General features: G+C 37.7%; 1 pseudogene; it reads right to left on the bottom strand.

Annotated features, from left to right (window-relative positions):
- Window positions 1–22,105: 22,105 nt before the first annotated feature.
- LOC142141962 (5S ribosomal RNA) lies at window positions 22,106–22,224 on the bottom strand (annotated as a pseudogene).
- Between the last annotated feature and the right edge of the window lie 287 nt (window positions 22,225–22,511).

Raw genomic sequence — 22,511 nt, 5'->3', positions numbered from 1 at the left:
GTAATAATAATAATAATAATTACACAAGCTAAACGTTCTTTTCTTAAATAACAAAGACATTAAGAAAAATTGTATTTTACACAGTGAGGGTCTTTCATGAGCACGGAACAATTACAGAGGCATAGTGGAGGCCTGTTTTCTGTTCAGTGACATAATGAATTGACTTTGCTCATTTATGTCTGTGTTTACATGTACATGCATCTGTAAGTGCATCAATATGTTTACAGAGAGCAATGTTTTGCTCCTTGTTGTACAGGTTTTGAAATTAAATTGTTCAACACAAACATACTCATACCAAGGCCGGTTTTGGCAGATATCCATTAACCAGCATGTATTTGGATCATGGGAGCAAACTGATGGCCCAAAGCCTTACGAACAAAAGACATATATACAGCACTGTATTGAGAGATTAATCAAAAAGTTTAGAGTGTAAAATTTCCAGAGACGTTGCTACTTTCTCAAGGACCCAAGCCCACTACCGAGATTAACACAGTAGCTGTCCCTCCCAAAAGCACACATATGCTAGAAGTCCATACAAGTGATTTCTCAAGCTGCATTCCAAATGGCGTGCAGCTGAAGGAAACCACCAGAGAGTTAGTACAATAGGGATCCACGGTGACAGCAGTGATACACACGGCTTGGAAGTTACCGCTCTTATAGAATTACAAGAGACGCTGCTTATAGCTGTGCAAGTGTCCCAAAATTTAAGTGCGTGAAATAATATGCTGTAACTTGTGTGTTTATATATTTAAACCACAGGGGTTTTTTTGTTTTGTTTTCTGCTTTTCCACCATATGTTTAATTTTCAGTAATATAAAATGTCATCCTACACTAATACACTGATAATAACACAAGATTAATGTTAAACACTTTAAAGGTCTCTAAAAAGCTTCAAGTCACTACTATTCTTCACAACTAACACAACTCATACAATACAGATTCAGACGTTATATTAAATTTTATCCGGTTCCATAAATATAATACCCTCAAATTATAACTCATAAAAATAACAGAGAAATGCAAATTTAAACCCAGTATTAATTGTAACCAACCTCGTGAATTTAAACAGTTAAAATAAATATATTAGCCCTACTAATGACAATGTAAAGCTCTCCAGTGCAATATAATCCCCACATTTAATATTACATTTTAAAATGAAGCTAAAAAAATATTATTTAGCTTCTGTGTAGCACCTCATTTTCCGTCACATAAGAAGGGGTGGTGATAATACTTGTAATGCTGAGGAGTCTCACCTCTGTCTCTAGTCGCAGAGCCTCCACATGACTCTTTACTTCAGCTTGCGGGATGTAAAATGTTATTTTCTCCACCAGGGAATGACCTTTTGCACCCAACCACAAGTTTAAGCAAAATAATTCTATGCAGACAGAAGAAGGACTAAAATAACTACTTGGACTCTTTATTAACAGGGTAAGATGGTGGCTTGATTAATATGTGTAAAGGGGACAAATTTGGGGTAGAAAAACGGGATTGGGTTTGGCTTAAATCAATTGATACAATGCAATGAAATTGATTGGTAATAACACTCTCACACTGTTTGCACCATACTCACAGCTCACAGTCACTCCAAATCACAATAAATGACCTATCATTAAATAACAATATCACATTTGTTGTCTTCTAGGTGGTACCGTTGGTGCACTTACACTTCCTTCAGACTACGGGAGTGAGCAGGGCGGGGAAGGGGCGTTTGCCCATAGTCAATGTACAATAAGGGTGTGCCAATCTCAAGCGCACGCAGCCATGTCCGAATCAAGCTCTGTTCATCTCAAAGTTACTTGTTTTTCTGTAGTATCTCTTGCTCCAGCTACAGGGCTAGTCTAAGTCCTGATCAGTAATGTTGACAAAGTAGAGTATTATAGCAATCACACTATACAAACTATACTTAGATAACAACTGGGAAATGTAGGCATGGGCTTCTAGAAAGGGCAGTGTTCAGGTATTCAACCAATTCTTGTGACAAGCCAAAATGCGTACGTTTAATGCCAAAAAGCAGGTTGCACTCAGTAAATAATTATTACCCCCATTAGCAGTCAGATAGTATTGTCCAGTTAATATAATTACATATTCATTTTTCCCCATAATATAATTCAAGAAAAAAAAGTTTCTTTTTTTGTACTGTTTGATCATTAATTCCATATTATTAGCAAGTGGTATTAGTTATACAGTAGATATATTTTTTTCTGTGCATTTTTTGGCAAATTTATATTCCACATAGGTATTGAATGTATAATGTAGAATCTTGTGTAGTAGGGGACAATAGACCTACACCCGAATTCAACAGTGCATATATCTTGAGATCCATGCCTTGATTAATTCGAGAGTGTGCAAAGCCAAAATATGTGCATCTAATAGCAAAGCAGGTTGCGCTCAGTCAGCCTGATTCATTAAGGAAAGTAAAGCAAAAAAAGAGTAACTTTGAACCTGGACAAACCATGTTGCAATGCAATGGCTACAAATTAGTTTATTATTTTGCACATAAGGAAAATACTGGCTGTTTTTCATGTAGCACACAAATACTTGATAGCTGTATTTTTACACTAAAATTTTAATTTGATCTAGGACATGCCCTACCCCAAATATTAATCTGTCCACACATTTTAAATTTACTTCCCCCTCCAATGAAACTTAGTTTTGCCAAGGAGCAAAGTTACTAATTTTTTTTGCTTTACTTTCCATTCATCCAGCTTCTTGTTACATACAATGGACCTCATTCATTAAGGAATGTAAGGCAAAAATAGGAGTAAGTTGTCTCCAGGACAAACCATGGTGCAATGAAAGGGTATAAATGTATTAAAGAGCGGATTTTGCAAGTCGCCAATATTTGTAGGCTTTTGTTTGGCCAAAGCCGCCTTCAAAATCATGAAAGAGGTTTTTCTATACCTGCTTCTGATTGGCTCAATAGTTCAAACATGCTGTTTTGCGCTATCTTGCCATTCAGAACATAGGAGGAGGTATCATTAACTTATACATTATGGGGACAATTATTATTTATTGATTAGGGGCAAAATTAATTTATAATTAACTTATGTGGGCAATGTTTATTTTTCATTATATTAAGGGGACAATATTATTGTATTATTAAATTATGGGGGCCCTATATAGTACCACATATGTGAATCATAAATTATTGTTGCCCCCATTAACAGTCAAATAGTATTGCCGAGTTAATATAATTATAATTTCATATTTCCCCGATAATATAATACAATAATATTGTCCCCATAATATAGTGAAAAATAAAATTTGTCCCCTTATTTAATAAATAATGATTGCCCCCATAATTTATATGTATGTGGTGCTTCCTCTTATGTTCTGAATGGCCAAATAGCACAAATAGTAGTTTGAGCAATCTCTCCTTTCACAACCACCTTTGTTTCGGCCATTTGAATGGCCCAGCTTAGCAAATCTGGTTGTTTGTAGGTTCATCATTGTTAAAATCTGGATGCCGATCTGTAAACCACCTTTTAGTAAATCTAGCCCTGAATGTGCATCTGCTAGTACTGCACCAGTTTCTGTTCCCAAATGCAATACCAAGGATTACACAGCATGAAAACATTTTCTAATGAATTAAACAATTTTGTACATTCAAACTGACCCTTACTGGATTGGGAAGGACAAGACTGTTTTTATGTTGCAGAGAATAAGCTATTATATCCTTTAAATTATAGGTAAAGTGCATAGTAGTCTGCATAAAACATTTATATATAAACATTAATAAACAATTACTATTACACATGCAACATTTCGAATGATAGTTTTGATTGCTAAACCTAAAAGTAATTACTTGTGTAGAAATACAAGCCTTTTCATAAACCTTTAGACATAAAACCAGACTTTTCTCTCCAGAGGTACATTTATAAGTGTAGCCTGCAGCTTTAACTGATGTCTAAGGTTTGATGATGTATCACCTCTGCTGAAACAAAAACTAGCCAAAGGAACCTGTATTCCAATGTGTAGTGTCTGGAAGCCCTATGCAGAAAAAACTTATGATCCAGAAAAGTATCAACAACATTTGTGTTTAATGTATTCTGCTAAAAAAGCAGTGCAAATTACTGTATCATTGATTTGGATAGTTATTTATTGATGGAAACTGCTTTGGTATTAGAATGAGCAATTTGGTTTGGACATGTTTAATTTAAGTCTTCTCTCAACTATTCATTCTGAAATGGCTGATACATAGGATGACATCTGTAAGGGAGAGGTCAGGTGTGGGCAGACGTATTTGCAAATTGTGCAATTTGAATTAATTAGATGACAATGTTGGAGTGTGTGGCTGGACAAGAGGTCACAAGACAGAACCTTGCAGATACTCATTGACATAAGCATTAGAAGCACAGTGTGATCACTTAGACAGGTGAGAGGAGAACCAGAAGTGTGCTTACCCACTGATGCCAATTAACTGTAGTGGTTGAAGAAGAGGAGTGTCTGCTATTTCATATACTGTTGAAACAACAAGAAGGATGATAACTGAGTAGAGGCCTTGAGCCTTAGTAATATTAAAGCATTTGTTCACTTGGTAAAAATGAAAAGTTTAAGAAGCAGTTTCAATTGACTGAAGTGCAAAAGCAAGAGTGTAAATGATCAATTTGGTTATTAGATTTAGGGAAAAAGATCATACAAGAGAACATAGCTTGTTGAGCAGTTTGGAGGAGAGGAGAAGGCCCAAACTGGTCTGAAATGTGCAGGTTTGGTTTGGATGAGGGTGATCTTCTTAAGAATTGGTTTTACACCTGTGAAATATGAGGGGACATGTTTAGAAATGAATAGTGTTGTTTAGTGTGGTGGAGAGTGACAACTGAGAAGTTGATGAACTATGGGATCAATTTCACAGGATTTTGGGTAAGAAAGGCGTAGTGGAAAAACTCTTGATGGATGAATGAATAATGGGTGCACATGCAAATAAAGTTCGGAAATAAAGTTAAGTGTTGAAAGTTTGAGCAATGAGGATGCTGTAGAGTAAGAAGCACAAATTTATCAAGGCATTTGGAGCCGATTGTTTAATGGCTGGTGAGAAAATAGTCAATATAAGTTATTATTATTATTATTATTATTATTATTATCATTTATTTGTTAGGCGCCACAAGGTTTCCGCAGCGCCGCACATAGTACAAACAGTAGACTATACAGGGTATAACAGTACAGAACAATAAACAAAAGTACCAATACTTCAGAAACTACAGGCAGGCAGATGCAATAGACACGGAGCAGAAGAACGGGTAAGGAGACAGGAGGGAAGAGGGCCCTGCTCAAGCGAGCTTACATCCTAAGGGAGGGTTAAACAGACCAGGCACAAGAGGAGCCAGTTGAGGGAATGGGAGAGAGGGGAGAATGAATGGAGAAGAAGGGGGTTAAGTGGATGGTTGGTAGGCTTTGAGAAAGAGGTGAGTTTTGAGTGCACGTTTGAAGGAGCACAGAGTAGGAGAGAGGCGGATGGAGCGAGGGAGGTCATTCCAGTGAAGGGGGGGTGCACGGGAAAAGTCCTGGATTCTGTAATGGGAAGAGGTGATCAGAGTGGAGGAGAGGCGGCGGTCATTGGCCGAGCGCAGGGAGCGGGTGGGAGTGTGAATGGAGAGGAGGTTAGAGATATAAGGGGCAGTAGAGTGGGAGAGAGCCTTGTAAGTGGTGGTGAGGAGTTTGAAAAAAATTCTGTAGGGGAAGGGGAGCCAGTTGTTTAGACATAGAAAAAGTTACTATCAATTATATTTAAGACCTTCCAGAAGAAGAGCTTTCAGATATGTAGAAGAAGAAAGAGGGGTGCTAGGTGGAGGGTGCACACTTTGGAGAGCGTGATATCACTAGGGGGTTTTCTCAGAAAGGACACAGTGTTAGGACTCTGCCCTTATTCTGAATCAGGCCTGCAGTATCTCTTTGCTACCAGAGGTGCTGCTGTTATACCAAAACATTTTCTCCTCATGTGCAGGAGGGTGGGGTACGGGTTAACGGCTATGGGAAAGCTGATATAGCTTTAAACGAAGCCACAATAACGATTGCTATCAGAGCGATAATAATAAGAAGCCTACTTACTATCTAACTGGCGGCCAGTGTAAGATCCGAATGGGGTAAATAGCTACAGTAGGAAATAACATCATTTAGCATATACAGAGTGAAAATGCCGGTTTTAAGCGGTAATACTCGTACCCCACATCTGTACTGCATTATACATGGCGTGGGTTGGGGGTATCGCCGCTTTAAAACCGGCATTTTCACTCTATGTATGCTAAATTACGTAATTTCCTACTGTAGCTATTTACCCCATTCGGATGTTACACTGACCGTTCATTGAAACCTTCGTCAAAAGTTATTATCTGTTATATAGTAAGTAGGCTTTTCATTATTTTCGCACCTATAACAATCGTTATTGTGGCTTCGTTTAAAACTATGTCGGCTTTCCCATAGCCATAATAATGACAACCACCGCTGCAGGAGTTAATCTCACTCCCATATTAATCAACTGTGTCTGGCCTTTATAAAACTGCCTGTTCCAAGAGGCTGGTGCCAGTTCATTTGTCTCTGCTACTGGTTTCTGAGAAACTCCTGTGTTCTGGTCCTATTTATATCCTTGGTATCTGACATTTATGCTTGTTCCATTGTCCTGCACAGTTTCTTGTGACCCAGACCCTGGCTACATTTGAACTTGCTCCTGTCTTCTCCCTGGTATTGTTTGCGGATCTCTCGGTTTCTGACTCTGGCTTGCCTGACCTTCTTCCTGTCTGAACCTGTACCTGCAGTCATCCTGTTGTGCATGGCATCAAATACTCCTGTTCCTCTGCTAATTCTGGTAGCCAGGTATCCTGTTGCTGTTATGCCAATTGACTTGTGCTATTGAATTTACCACTGCCTCTGTAATCCTTGTCCTAAATAAAGACTCTCTTTAATTTTCAACTAACTCTCTGTGGTTTTTATACTAGGAATCCTTAACATATGAACTTATTAGAGTCTGCAGATTACACATTCTGCTTTAGTACAGCGGATTCCAATTGTGTTGTTTATGAACTCAGTTTTTGATATCCAGAGACCATGTTTACTATTTTTCTCTGATATTCCTCATTTACAGATGCTTCAGATGGACATTCTACAACTTCGCTCTCAAATATCACAAGTCTCTACATTGTTACTAGAGGTGCTTAAATAGGTTCTCGTTCCATTCCGAGTTGTTCCTGCATGAATACCAGTGATGGAGCAATTCATTATTTTTCCAGGGACAATGTTCAGACTGCAGTTCATCCTCCAGAGACTTTACTTTGTTAGAAATGTACTAATTGTGCTGCACCTGCTCAAATGCCTGTGGCCCCTGCCACTGTGGATCCCAAACCGGTAGGCCACCCATGTGCCTCTTTGCTCGAGGAGGAACGCACAGGCAGAAGGGTCAACCATCAAGGACTTTACTGTGCCAGCTCAGAGCATTTCCTGGTGCAGTGCCCGGTGTGTAGAGCCAAATCATCTCCCGATTTTACCAAGGGTTTTCTGAACTCTGAAAACAAATTCAAGTTGGGATTCCTTTCTAAACCTGTTCTAGAATGGGCACTGTTCCTCCTGCCTGTTCCAGAGAGGACGCTGTTCCTCCAGCCTGCTCTAAAGCGGGTGTTTTGTCTGTCCATCTTTCTCTTGAGATGGTTCTGTCCCTCCAGCCAGTTCAGGTAGAGATTCCTCACAGTATCGGTAAGCCAGTGATGTCTCACAGTTTCGTTCAGCCACAGATGCCTCATAGTACCCTTCAACCAGAGATGCCTCAAGGCTCTGTTCGCTCACAGGTATTTCACAGTCTTCTTTGGTCAAAGGTGCCTCAAAGGGCTACACCAACAGAGGTACCATATAGTGCTGCTCAGTCAAAGGTGTCTCATAGTGCGGTCTAGTCAGTTATAGATATATGTGTTCATTAAGAGCTCCCAGGGATATGTGTTTAGTTTGAATCAGAGTTATCTGCTCCATCCAAATTCAATCTTTCCTTTTCTGCTGTCTCAATCAGGGACTCCTGTTCTGCTCTCCCAGTCAGGGATTCCGATTCATCTGGTCCAAAAAATAACTCCTGTTGTAGGATCACCAAGGCAACTGTGTTACCTGCTGCCCAGCTTGCATGTTCATGCACTGCTGCCCAACTTGACTAGAGACTGCTACCCAGATTGAGTTTCCAGAGACTGTTACCCAGCCCAGGCCTGAGAACCATATTACCCTGGCCTCCAGACCTGAGGACTGTTTTTCCCTGGTCTCTGGGCTTGAGAACCATACTGCCCTGGCCTGGACAGACAAAAGTAGCTGAAGGGACAGTATTAGGGTACAAAACTGCCTTTGGATTCCAACCTTGGCTGGGGCTTCCCAACTCTTTTGCATCTCTTAGACTTTCAAGGAGCCATAAACACTTGCAGCATCAAGTGTATACCATGTGTTTTATATTTGTGTTATTGTGAGTTACATTACAGTTTTGATACATAAATATATATATATATCTATATATATACATATATAATTGGACTTGAATTTATTGAAACTACACCTATATTATTCATATATATATATATATATATTTATATTTTACACTGTGAATATTCTGCACTGTAAGACATTCGAGGATAAAAAGTGGAAGCCTCAGGCAATGGTAGGTTAATTTATTTGGCTGTGCAATTCCCGTAATATAATTGGTTTTATTGAGCAGAGAAAGAATAATGTGATATGTATTTGAGTCTAATGACTGTTATGGGTTAGGAAGTCCCATTGTAAACAAAGTAGTCAGTGTAAATGATTTACTGTTATGTGTGAGATTTAAATGACAAGCATGAACATGTCGCTCCACATGCCACTCTAGGAGGTCTCAACATTGTTGAAGTTGGGATTTTATCTTACAGTACTCCGTATTTGGGACTCCTGAGACCTAAGAACTCCTCAGATAGGGAACTGCAACACGCTGCCATTTACAGAGTTTTTTTAACGTCCCAAACTCATCAGCTAAACACAGGCATACACTGCAATAAAGTTTTATCCTTGATTTATAAAAACTTAAAAGACAATAGTTGAATGTCACAGACATTTGTAAAACTTAATAGAGATCATTAGCATTAATTCTTGAGCTCTATTGCTAGATACTGTTAATTTGCATAACCATTTGTTAATGTATTTTAGTTCATTTACTATTAATTTACAATCAATTGTGATCCTTCACCAGACTAATTACCCCACCATACACCCACCTACATTTTACTTAACCCCCTTTAATAAAGCTTTTCCTATGAAAGAGTACATTTCATGAGGTCTTGTGTTTGCCTCTTTCTGCATCAGGGTTGGTAGCACACTCCTTCACACCAAGCAATAGGAAGTGTCTACCTGGGAGAGCCCTATAAGAGTATTACCTTACAGCAACATTTACTTAATTAAATCCAGTATGCTAAGCAGTAAATTAAACTATTGACATACGATAAGTATAGGGATATAAAAAGGCTAATTAGAAAATCAGATGTAATGCCATATTGAATACTAGAGATTAGAGTTTAAAAATGGAGAGTTAATATAATCAATGGTCCCATCAGGTTTAAATGGCTTCATGAGAAGGATTCATTGAAGATATCTGGCTTTAGAGTTGCAATTATAAAAATAACAGCAGCAGAAGTAGCATAAATAATAATTGAGCAGCTTTAATTGAATGAAGTGCAAAAGCAGGTATGTACTTGACGTATTGGGTTATTAGAATTAGGGAAATAGACCATAGAAGAGTTCATAGCCTTTAAAGCAGTTTGGAGGTAAAGGGAAGGCCAAAGATGGTCTGAAACGTGCACAGTTGGTTTTCTTGTGAGTGATCATCTTAACATTTGGTTTTACACATGTGAAATGTGAGGGGCCAATAGCTATTGTTAGTGAGGCGTTTAGAAATTAATGGTGTGTTTAGTATAGTATGAGGTGGCTGAAGAAGCTGATGAGAAACTGTAGTCATTTTACAGGTAGATGGGGAGGGAGGGCTAGTGGAAGAGCTCACGAGGAATGAATAATGGGTGCAGACACAAATAAAGTTTGGGAATTAAGTTAAAAGTTGAAAGTTTCAGCGATAATGGTGTTGTAGAGTAACAAATGCAAATTTATCAGGGCATTTGGTATTGTATAACAGATTCTGGCAAAGTAGTCGGTATCAGTTGTTTAGACATAGACAAGGTTAATAATAATTGGATTTCAGACTTTCCAGATGCAGAAATGTCAGGTCTTTAGACTGAGAAAGAGAGGTGGTAGATGGAGGGTGCTCACTTGGGAAAGAGTGAATGATACTAGGTGATTTTCTCAGAGTGGACACGGTTAGTTAAAGGTCTCAAGTGGTGAACACTAGATAGAAGATGAGTGCTGATGATTGTTTGGCTTATGCAAGACACTTAAGGATAAAAAGTGGAAGACCCAGGCAACAGGATACTTATTTATTTTACTGTACTAGTCCCACAATAGAATAGGTAATATTAAAGAGAGAGAATTATATCATATATTTTATAGAATAAACCGCATTTGTAGCACCCAATATTGGTACTAATATTGACAGTCTAGTTGATGTTATGGATGAGGAAATCCCTTTGTAAACAAAGTAATAAGTATACTATATTTTTTTTTCTTTGATAGGTGTAGAGTATTAAAATAGAAATACCACAGCTTAAAGTAGATGATTTAATGTTATGTGTGATAATCAATTGAGCAGCCCGACATAATATAGAAGTTGCTACAAGTATGTGCGGTCAAATACAGAAGTCACTCTACATTGCCAAAGATGGCATCTTTTTTACAGTAGTCAGTAACAGGCACTGATATATCCTGATATGTAGGACCCCACTTTTATGGGGTTTTTAACAACCCAGGGGCATTAGCTAAACATCAGCATAAACAACAACAAACATTTATCTTTGATTTATAGAGAACTAAAAGGATAATAGCTAAATGTCACATATACTGCTAACAGTTAATAGCGGTTATTAGGATTCATTCTAAAGCAGTGTAGAGATCATAACCATATCATATTTCCAAACACTGTTAATTTGCGTAACCATTTTTTTTGCATTTTAGGTCATTTATTACGAATGTACTATCAATTGCGATCCTATCACTAGACTGTTTACCCCACCATTCCACCATCTATGCTTATATTTCCCTTTAAAAAATATGCTTGGGATCTTATCTAGGGCATCTTTCTGCATCACCGCTTCCTCACACTAAGCAAAAGGAAGTGTCTACCCGGAAGAGCCCTATAAGAGTACTAAACTTATTTTATATTAAAATTTACTTAATTCAATCCAGTACACTAGTCAGTAAAATAAACTAATGTCATGCGATTAGTATAGGAATTAAAAAAAGATTAACTCTAAAACTAAATGTGATGCCAAATTGAATACTAGAGACTAGCATTTAAGAATGGTTTGTTAATATAATCAATGGTCCCATCGGGTTTAAATGAGTCCATGAGTAGGATTCATGTAAACACTTATTTTGATAGTCAGCTCTAGTATTGCAACTATAAAAGTAACAACGACAAAAGTAGTAGTAGAAATAGTAGAAATAATAATAAAAGTGTGAACTTGGGAAAAAACCATGTTGCATTGGAGAGTGAGGTAAATTTAAAATGTGGGGACAGATTTATAGTTGGAGTAGGGCATGTAATAGACCAATTTTAAATTTCAGTGTAAAAATAAAGCTTTCAAGTATCTGTGTGCTAGATAAAAAAACAGCCAGTATTTAACTTAAGTGCAAAATAGTAACTAATTTGCACCCCTTGCATTGTAACATGGTTTGTCCCAAAGAACATTTATTCCTTTTTTGCCTTTCATTCCTTAATGACTCAGGCCCAGAATCTTCATGTAGTTTAATATGAGACTACATGCATTTGATAGTTATTTTTCTTGACTATTACCATTTTATTCTTATTGAATTTTAAATTGAAAATTAAGTCCATCAATAAAACAATTTAATTGAGTGTGTCTATAGGGTCAACAGATAAAGCATCGTTTTTTAGACTAATAGCGTGATTGAATACCAGTAACATGGTACAAACAGCAATTATACTTGACACTCAATCATTCAAACCATGGAGGAGTAGATGTTGTTGCAGAAAAATGTGGCAACTTATTGGATATATGGCCTTTATGGACTTCAAACCATTGACCCTTGGTGAAAATTCAGCTTCACTCTGCTTGCTGAAATAAAGACTTTGGCTATTTATTCCTCGAGTGAATTCACCTTCATTCTATCTGCTTGTGTACAGTTTCCAGCTGTTACCTCCTGTGTGCATCCTCCTCTCATCAATCTATTCCTGACTCTCCTACTTGTTATCTGGGGTAGTAGATTGTTGTTCTGAGTCATCCACTTTCTGGAGCCATCTCTGTCTCTCGGGATACCGACTTCCAGTTCCAGGCCTACCTCAGGTTCTGAGTTGTCCAGGGCCAGCTCCAGGCTTATTCTGTTTAAAAGGTTGCCACACCCTGAATAGTCTCTGCCCGAGTTCTGAGTCTTCCCAGTCCCAGTTGTGGTACTATATTCCTCTGAGTTTCTGAGTTCTTGGCGGTATTGAGTTTCTGGTCATGGGGTCAGGTCCTCCCTGTTCCCACATCCAGGTTCCAGCCCATCAGGTCCAGATTCCAGTCGTTTATTCCAGTATGTAGTCCAGTCCAGCATTCCTCCTCCTAACGTGTGGTATAGAGATATAGAGGTACCCCTATGGGCAAGACACTCATCCGGCCTCCCAGTTTCCACTACATCCCTGCCACAGCTAGCCCCAAGGGTCCCGAGACGGTTCCCAGAAACCCTATTGCAATGACAGATGTTAGTTATTAATAAATGTGAAATATAAAATGTAATGATATACAATTAAGCAATGCGAATAGTTGACAGTTGCTTAATAGAATACATTCACCATGCTAATGATTTAACACCCACAAGAGATACACCTCCTTAAATGTGTTCTGCAGATGCATGCCTGTCTAATTGTATCTCAGTTACATAAATATGCCATTATGATAATCCGCTTGCACTTGTCCACCTCTTCAGGCATAAGGAGACAATAAACAAAAAACATATAAATGTGCAGTATGGAAATCTGTATTTTTCGCAAAAACAAATTGGCGTACGTTCAACTCTATATTAGTCTCAAATGCTGGGTATACACCAAAGGTTTTTCAGCAGATTATCGGGCCAATCACACAATAAACGACTGATATCGCATTAGTGTGTATGCTCCAATGCTGAGCGATTAGTGTTCCAAAGCACATCGTATAGTTTCATTATATTTTTTAAGCCAGACTAAAAACCTTGTCTAATGATGGAACAATGTTGTTACAATTCTGCAGTTTGCATGCACTCACGACCAACAGTATCTATAAATCTATATGGACCGTGCAGAGTCACAATCTTGTTACCAGATGGTTATGACATGCTGATCGGGACTTTTTTGTTTTTTCAGTTGTTCGTAAATTCGCTATCAATATCACATCGGGAGAAAGATACATTATATACTTTCAATTTGGGCCTGGAGGCATGATTGTTTTCCAGACTACTATTTAAAAACTGCAATGCACATGTTTAAAATATTTTCATTGTGCAGAGCCCTTGTTTGCATACTATAATTTTGGGAACTGACATTATCCTGTCATGTTTCAGTATTCTGCCATCTATCAACAGGTGTTTTAATTAGCAAGACATATAGCTAGGTTACTAGTAGCATCTCATGTACTCTGCAACAGCAATTATCTGAGAAAGGGAAATCTATTTATCCTGTATTGCACTGATAGTCATAAAATAGAAAAAAAAGATTAATGGAGAAAAAAGTAAATAAAATGAACATAAGACCATTGCTGTGCTGCCCTAAGCAGTAAATACAGCCCTGTGTATTTGTAATTTACCCTTTGTAGACAAACAATGTGGCATCAGTTTTATTGAATAAAAGGAATTTAGAGCTGGATGCATCAGTGGATATATATATATATATATATATATATATATATATATATATATATATATATAAGTTAACCCGTGCGTGATACTCATGCATTCTAGTCAAATCAAGCTAATTAAGGTGTTAAAAAGGTTCCTGTCATGCATTTGAGGCTAGGCCAGGCCTTCTCAGGGGAAGAGCGTTACTTCCCGACGTAAGCGCCCTTTTTTAACGTGGTTTTGTCCACATATCACCACCTCATCATTCTTCTCCATCACCTCATCTTTCATCTTCATCGCCACATCCTTAATCTCCATCGTATTACTGTTCTAAAACCTCTCGATACACAACGTTTCTGCTAAACACCTTATCGCTGTGCTCAATCAGTCTTCCTTGAAGGGCAGTATTCATAACCTGCACTTTCACATCACTGCTTCCCCGTACTTGTGAAAATGCGACATACAATTGTCCATGACCAAACACAGGCTCTGGTAAATAAATACCCACACGGTCAAGAGTTTGAGCCCTCAATTGGTAAATTTAGCCTTTACAACACCTCCCACGGGGAGAAGGGGGGATGATGGAAGTTAACTGACTTCACTATTATAATTTTTTTGTCAAATAATGTCAGTATACCAAATTTAAGGTCAATTGGATGAGCCCTTTCTGAGAAAAAAGTTTTTTCCACACACACACACACTAACACACGCCGCTAGGCTTATATATATTATATATATATATATATATATATATATATATATATATATAATATATATATATATATATATATATATATATATATATACATATATATATATATATATATATATATATATATATATATATATATATATATACACCTTTACTTACAGTTACGCATACCTCCCAATGGTCACCTTTTTAGTGGTACAGTCCTGATTTTAGGGCTCTGTTCCGTTATTCCGCCCAGGGACTTGTTTGTCACGCTGTTGGGAATGTTAGGGGAAGGGAAATACATTGAGATACTGCATCACTTTCAGGCTTACTGTTGTTGGAGTGATTACATTTTAGGGATTGTAGGTAGAGCTGTTCCTAAATGTGTTATTGTGTTTTTACCCTGTATTATAGTAATGTACTCTTACGTAGAAAGAATATTCTATTTTCTTATGTTGATGTTACATGCAAGATGTGTTCTGTCTGTATAACTGCACAGTTTAATATAAGTTATTATTCCACAAAGAACTTCCCAGTGTGTCTAGTCTATGAACCACATGGATTGACAAATAATGTGAATAGAAGGCTGCTATTTTGTTTAATTAATTGAACTAATATAACCACAATTCTAATGAATGAAGTACTATCAACTGGAGTTCAGTCTCCATAAAGCAAATCAGAAGCAGCTAGATAGTGCTGTTTATAGTCAATATCAATATCGAATGTATATGCCCCTGCAAGAGATACACCTCCTTAAAGATGTATAGGTGTATGCGCTCATGTGAACACGCATTTACTGTACGAGGCCTACACTTCTTGCCCTAGTTCTACCTCTCCGGGTGGTAGGAGTCTTAAGTTGAAGCTGTGCAAAAAACTTTATATGGCCATATGCGTATGGATTTTTTGTGTGTATGCGTAGTATGAAAATGCATATTTTATTCAAAAAACACAACATCTAACTCTAAATGAGACCCAACCTTTTGAAATACTTTTGAGGCACATTACGCTGCTGAGCTAATGTCACTCATCCAGTGATTTCAATGCCCCAGCGGCACCCCCACATAGAGTGCCGGAGGCTGACATAAAGGTGAAGCAACATATCAATAAAGTTTAGAAGTATTAAAATTTAGACTGTGAGAGCCCTGAAAACATATTTCCCCCTTTCTCTTTCTAATTTCAGTCTATTTATTTGTATGTGTAGGTGCACCTCTCCTCTGATGTTTATGAACAGTATAATCAATATAATAAATGACCAATCTAATAATGAATAAATAAGGAGGAATATAGTCTACCCGGTGTGATCTATATTCTGTTAAATAAAGGTGAAGCAGTTAATAGCTTCTTACATGTAAAGTTGCGGTCTGCTCCTCCTCCATCTCAGTTTCACACTAGAAGTGTCGGGCTTGCCCCGGCCCGGGGGCCACAACTGTCATTAATTAGGCACAGTTTTTAATCTTTTTGAGTTCCTACAAATGCTTTTCAAATCTGCAACTGACCACTTTCATGACAATCAAGATCTCCGCTAAACATATCAAGGGCTTCCTCAAAAGATTATACATTTCAATGGGCTCTCAGATCAGTTAGAAGTGAAGTGACCTCTGTGGGAGATTAACAGAGACTTGACTTTGCTGGTGCTGTACAATCTGATAAATTCTAATAAGTAAATTTTCAGTATAAGTGGAATTATTACAGCGCTGCGGATTTAGTGGCGCTATATAAATAAATGATGATGATGATTAGTAGGTTACATACTGTAACTGCTAAGCATATTGAAAATTAGCACATTCAATTATTATTTAACTGTTAAAATTAATTGGTGTTTTTTAAAACTAATATTTGCTTTTAAATAGATACTGTGAGGATACCGAGTTTAACGTAACCTTGTGCATCGCACAGCTGGCCTAACCGTTACCTACCCAAGGTTCAATATCACCCAGGCAAATATCTGAAATAAAACAAATAGGTTTATTTAACAAAATGGTAACACCAAACAACAATAAACATATTTAAATAATAACTTGAAACACTACAGTCTGGCACAGACAACATACATATATATGGAAAACACCTTACCAGTATCCTTGTCACTTTCAGGGACTGCTGTCTATCAATCCAAGCTTCTCCCCCTCTCTCCTTTAAGGCTACCAGCAAAGGTAGTGGCCCTGAGTCACTGTCACTCCGCTTTCGGCGGACACACAGCTCTCAAAGGCCTGGAGAGGTAGATCAGGGCAACGGCTGTACTCCAGGGACCGATTGTCCCTTTCCTGTCAGTGGCAGAGATTTATATCTCAATGCCAGCCTGACTTCAGCTATCACTTGATAGTGAATGCCAATTTGCTGTCCTCTGGAGCATTCTTTAAGCTCAAAAATGACCTCATCAGCAACTTCAGGACCTGCCTGATTGGTCCTTTTCTCTGTTTACCTTTTCACAGGTAAACATACAGACAAAGGGATAGCAGATGAGCCACTCCTAATTTAATTAGGGACAGGTATTGTTCTGTGGCTATACAGCAGAGTTTGTTAAAACAGAAGAGATCACAATCCAGACACATTTACATTTAAATACACAATGCAGTCCTCTGTTATTAAATATAGAACTCTGTCTGTGGGCCTTTTCCCTATGCTAGCATGCACAGACCCACAGTTAAACAAAGAGAAGAGTGATGTACATTCATACAGGACTGGTGGACAATAATCCTTTTGTCTTTGCTGAAACAATGGACTTGTCTGCAAGATAACAATACATGCTGGCAGACATTTGAACTACTTTCAAAATAGAATATATACAAGCTTAAATATGACTGACAAATATGGGGAACCAGAGGGCTAGAAAAATTATATGTTTTTATAGTCCGCAGTTTGTGAGAAATGAGGTGCAGACAGGTTGAGGTGATATTAATACCTCGTTTCCCCACAGAATAAATTGATTTGCCTATCAATTTATTTTATGTTAAGATTTAAAATGAGTCTTCAATCAACAGTAGAATAAGAAAACTGCCTTAGATAGGAGAAGTACCACTGAAGAATACATCTGAGTCAACAGTAAGTATAACATGTCTTTTTTAAAATTAATTCTATTGAAATATTTCCCATCCCCCCTTAATTTGATATATCTTCCAGCTATGTAAAAGCTATGTAAGTGTATAGCATAAGATATGACTCCCGTGAAGTGGAATAAGAAGAATGAAGGGCTGTCTGGCAATATACAGCTGACAATAATTAATAGACATTGGTAGCTAACCAGTCAGAAATCAGATACCAGATCCGTCCATTTCATGGGGCAAACTAACATGCCCTTGCTCCGAGTGCCATGGCTCCTAGCTATAACTCTGCTGCTATATGAGAAGTGCATCATGGGTATAGGAGTAAGAATGTCTTTAAAAATATTGCAGACCAATTCCGTGAATGTACAGAAGACACCCACTGATGATGCCCCCCTGCAATGAGCACCAATTAATCATAATAATCTAAAAGTTAATACATAGATGTAAAAATATAAGCTACACATATAATTAACTAGGTCATAACCTAGCCAGGAGTGAAGGTCAGCAATAGAAAACTGAAAAAATAAATGGAAGCATTAACAGCATGCCTGTCAGGTGCCATCACTGCTTGATCTCTCCAAACACAGGGACGGCCACCTGTGCACGACTTTCTCGTGTTTGGTTGCTTGGCCTTCCTTTTTTATCTTCGCTTGATACTTTGCTTGCTTCGTTTAGCATCTGACCTCTGGCTTCCTTGACCATTCTATTGAACTCTCCATTGGCACTATGCTACCTGCTCGGCCAGACCTCAGACTGTTTACAATCCATACGCATCTCCTACTTCGCTGGGACCTGTCTTGGAGAACCGCAACCTGTGCATCCCTTGCAACGAAACCCAAACCTAATTCCAGGGGTCCCTGGACAAGATCAGGGGCACGTTAGACTCCATATGCAGAAGAGACAATCTCAGCAAGAAGACACCATCCATTTTTTCAGTGTCGTGACAGTATACTCTGGCATTGACAGATTGTACTGGGGAAACTTTGGGTTCGGATCTACTTCTCCATCTGGCCCGTCGGGTCGAACAACAAGAGTCTGAGCAGGCTTTATTATTGCAATAAGTGCAAAGTGTTATTTTATGTTTGGATTCTTTACAGAATACCCTAGAAACCTCTCAGACTCCATCTGTCGCATTTTCCACTGTTGTGGGTACTTCTTCTGCCGCTACCCCTCTCTTGTCCAGGAATCTTTGCATTCCCCCACCCGAGAAATATGACCGTGACCCGAAGAAATGAAAAGGCTTCCAGGTGCAGTAGCGACAATCCCAGTCATAGTCACCACTCATTTCTTTAGTGTCATGACAATGCTGGTGTTGACCAATAGGGACTGATGATCCAAACATTATTGCAGATATCCTTGCTGATGATGTCATAGAGTGTCATGGAAACAGGTAAGAAGCAAAGAAAAAAACCCAAAAGTGGCTTGCATCCTAGTTTCAATTTGGGAACCGGTTTGTCAACCCTGAGATTAAATGTATACAGACAGTAGAGTTTCAACTAAGTAACATATATCAGTATAAAGGGTTGGCAGATAAAGGTGAAAGCGCAGAGAGACACTCTGGAAACTGCATAATTAAATATAAAAAATCAAGATTCTCTAAGGAATAATTAAATATAAAAATGGTAAACAAAACACAAATCCAAGAATTAAAAAAATATCGATGACAAAGAAATGTTGGAAAGATATGAATATATATTGAAACATTTATGTACATTATTCAAATATATACCGTAGTAGAAGGAAAGTGTAATCTGCTCATTGTTTTCAAACACATTGTAATTGTGATATTGCAATGCTCTATATAAATTTAGTTTTTATTGACCTCATTGCTCCTGTGTTTTAACCTCTGCTATAGTACACAGACCTGACAAATTGTCTTCACTTCCAAATAGTACCTGCAGCTCATAGCTGCTTCACTATAAACCACACCAATACAAAAGGCATTAGCCAACATGCCAGAAATGAACCATTGCTCTTTTACGTCAAGCTGCTTTTATCAGAGCTTCATCCATTAATGGCCAGTTAAGCATCATATATGGCATTCATGCAATGGCTGATTCAGTAATCTAAATCCAGTTTGCATGTGCATGCAGGCATGAAGCTATAGAAAAATATGCAAATCACCGTTTAATAGTCTTGTATATCAGTTTAAAATGGACTAATTACTTTAGGAGTTTCATTATGTGCGATGTTAGCAATATGACCTCTAGTGTAGGTCATTATCAAATGACTCTAGGATGATCGTGAATGTAATTCAATTAGATATGTCAAATATGTAATTAGGAACTTTCCAACCTGAAAGGGTTAATTGTTTATTATAGGGTCTCTTGGTAGTGGCTGCAAACTCTGATTTGATGTTAGAGATGCAGCTTCATCTGTAGTTGTAGCATTGCTCGGCAACATTTACAGTCATGCTATTGATATATGTATTAGTTAGTAACTAGAAAATTAGGATTCACATCCATTTATTTTCATTTTATTTGGTAAAGAGGATCAGACAGGGACTTTTATCTCTGACTTGTAAGGCTTAGGATTATCAGGGTCCAAGGCTGTTTAGTGATCAATGGAACTTTAGTATAAAGTAAATTAGAGAGTTCATAAACCAAAGAAGAAAAATTAAAAGTTAAAGTAAAAAGTCTCTATTTGTTAGTAGCTATTTAATGACGCCCTTCCCTTAGTGGCACATTTTTCCATTTACAATGTTTTTTCAGCAACTTCTCAGAAGCTATTTCACCTGCACACACAAAAAAAAGATATAAAAATAAAGGTGACAGTTAAAAAGAAAACCACAGGAAATGCACCCCTTGTTGCAATCCAGAAATTGAATTTAGATGGAAAAAGATATGGCAAAAATAAAAATATCCAGCATGTCCATTTAGTGGAGTGACAGGTGACATGAATAACAATGAGTAGGAAAGAAATCACGAGGCGACAAAAAACAGCTTTTAAGCTACATTTTATCTCACAGGAAACTGTCACAGAGCTCTAAGTGTACTTATCAGCAGGGGTTAAAAAATTGAAAACAATAGAAGGGCTGCGCTCAACCCCAATTTAGGCAAGGGCAGCAATACTCAGGAATCCCTTCCTGTAAATCAAACTTATACACACAATGTACTGCGCTCAATTGCCAAAAATGTGGATATACACTGATCAGATGTTATTGAATGATAGATGTAGGTGCATATAACTTGTATTGTTGGTGAATATACATCAGAATATAATGAAATTGAAGTGGTCAAGTGTATGACTCAAATTGAGAGAATGGTATAAGGAGGCTATATGAATATGAGACAATACCATTTAAAATAAAATCAAATAAAAAGTGAAAACGATGAACAATATGAAAAGTAAAAACCAAAGGTTTAATCAGTGATTGGTCATATACATAGTGAACTAAATGACATAGCTCTGTAACATCATGTGCCAACAGATTAAAAATAATAAGAAATATGTAAAATTATACCAAAAAAAGTCAATCATAAAATCCAGCAGGGTTCCAGCGTGAACCCTTTCACAGGGAATCCCAATGAAATTGAAAATTAGCTTCCTATCCAAAACGTCACAATGAGATAAATCCGATAGATGGAAACAAACTTTTGGGGATCAGAGAGCCGGTACTCACACTTCCAGATCACAAAATATATGTGGCAGGGTACCTGACCAAAGACATCAGGATCCAGGGACCGCGGTCCAGATGATATCCAAGCGGCAATTGTAACAGTGAAGCTCGCAAACCATGTGGGTAATGAAACAGAACAGCGGGGAAAAACGGAGTGCGTTCCAGCGTGGAACGCAAAATCCGGATATCCTGTTGTGTCTAGCGGATGTGGGTGTGTCCAACGCGTTTCATCTGCTCTGCAGATTTCTTCAGGGAATGTAGGTAATGGGTTGAGATTATATAGTCGTTTATATAGTGTAGCCAATAATTGAATGAATGGATACCCTTGAATTGGTCAGCTGTTAATCGACCATAATGTTAACATTGCCAGCAAATGCTTGTATGATTAAACAAGCATGCTGCAACATAATAAACATAATATAATACTACAGGTGAACATATATATATAAAGCTTGCAAAATACAAACAAGGATAACAGCGCTAATAATCTTAATAAAAATATACATTTTACAGGTGAAGAAATGATATTACTTCTGGGTATGTCAATAAATACTGTAGGTGTATACAGATAATAGGATGGACAGTATGCCTAATTGAACCAATATTAAACTATACAACAAAAAAACTATTATGTAACTGACATATACCTCTGTTGGAATGCATATATGATGGAATGTCAGCAATCGAAATACAGCAATAAAGTTATAATTTGCAATTGTTCTCATCAATCATCATTTCAATAATAAAACCGTAATGATACAGATATAGATATATATCGTGTGTTGGTACATAGGAGATGACGTGCCTTTACACTCAATATCACCGTATTGGGATGTTTCTACTACATGTACTCTACTGTACCGGATGTTCCCGGGAGGTCGCCCAACCCGGTACTAGACCAGCTCCACTCTGCTTGGCTTCCAAGTTCGGTGGGGATTGGGCATTTCCAGGGTGGTATAACCGTAGTCTACATGGAGACACAATACCCAAAGGGACAAAGGTGACATAGGCACTGGATAGTCATCAACTAATAACCAATAATTCACAATATCCGAATGATATGACACCATATTATAATGAGACATCATATTCCATATTAAGTCCTCGTGGTGTTAATGTGTTAAAATAAAAGATCAGTCTGGTTTCTTCCCTGTTAATATTTTTGATTGGGTCTCCCCCTCTCCAGTTGTTGTGTACACACTTAATGCCGAAAAAAGTCAACCCTTTTGGGTCACAATTGTGGGTAGTTTTAAAG

This window comes from Mixophyes fleayi, chromosome 2 (genome assembly GCF_038048845.1).
Source record: "Mixophyes fleayi isolate aMixFle1 chromosome 2, aMixFle1.hap1, whole genome shotgun sequence".
Classification (NCBI taxonomy): domain Eukaryota; kingdom Metazoa; phylum Chordata; class Amphibia; order Anura; family Limnodynastidae; genus Mixophyes; species Mixophyes fleayi.
Note: the sequence above shows the minus strand (reverse complement) of the source record. Positions and strands in the feature narration are given on the sequence as shown.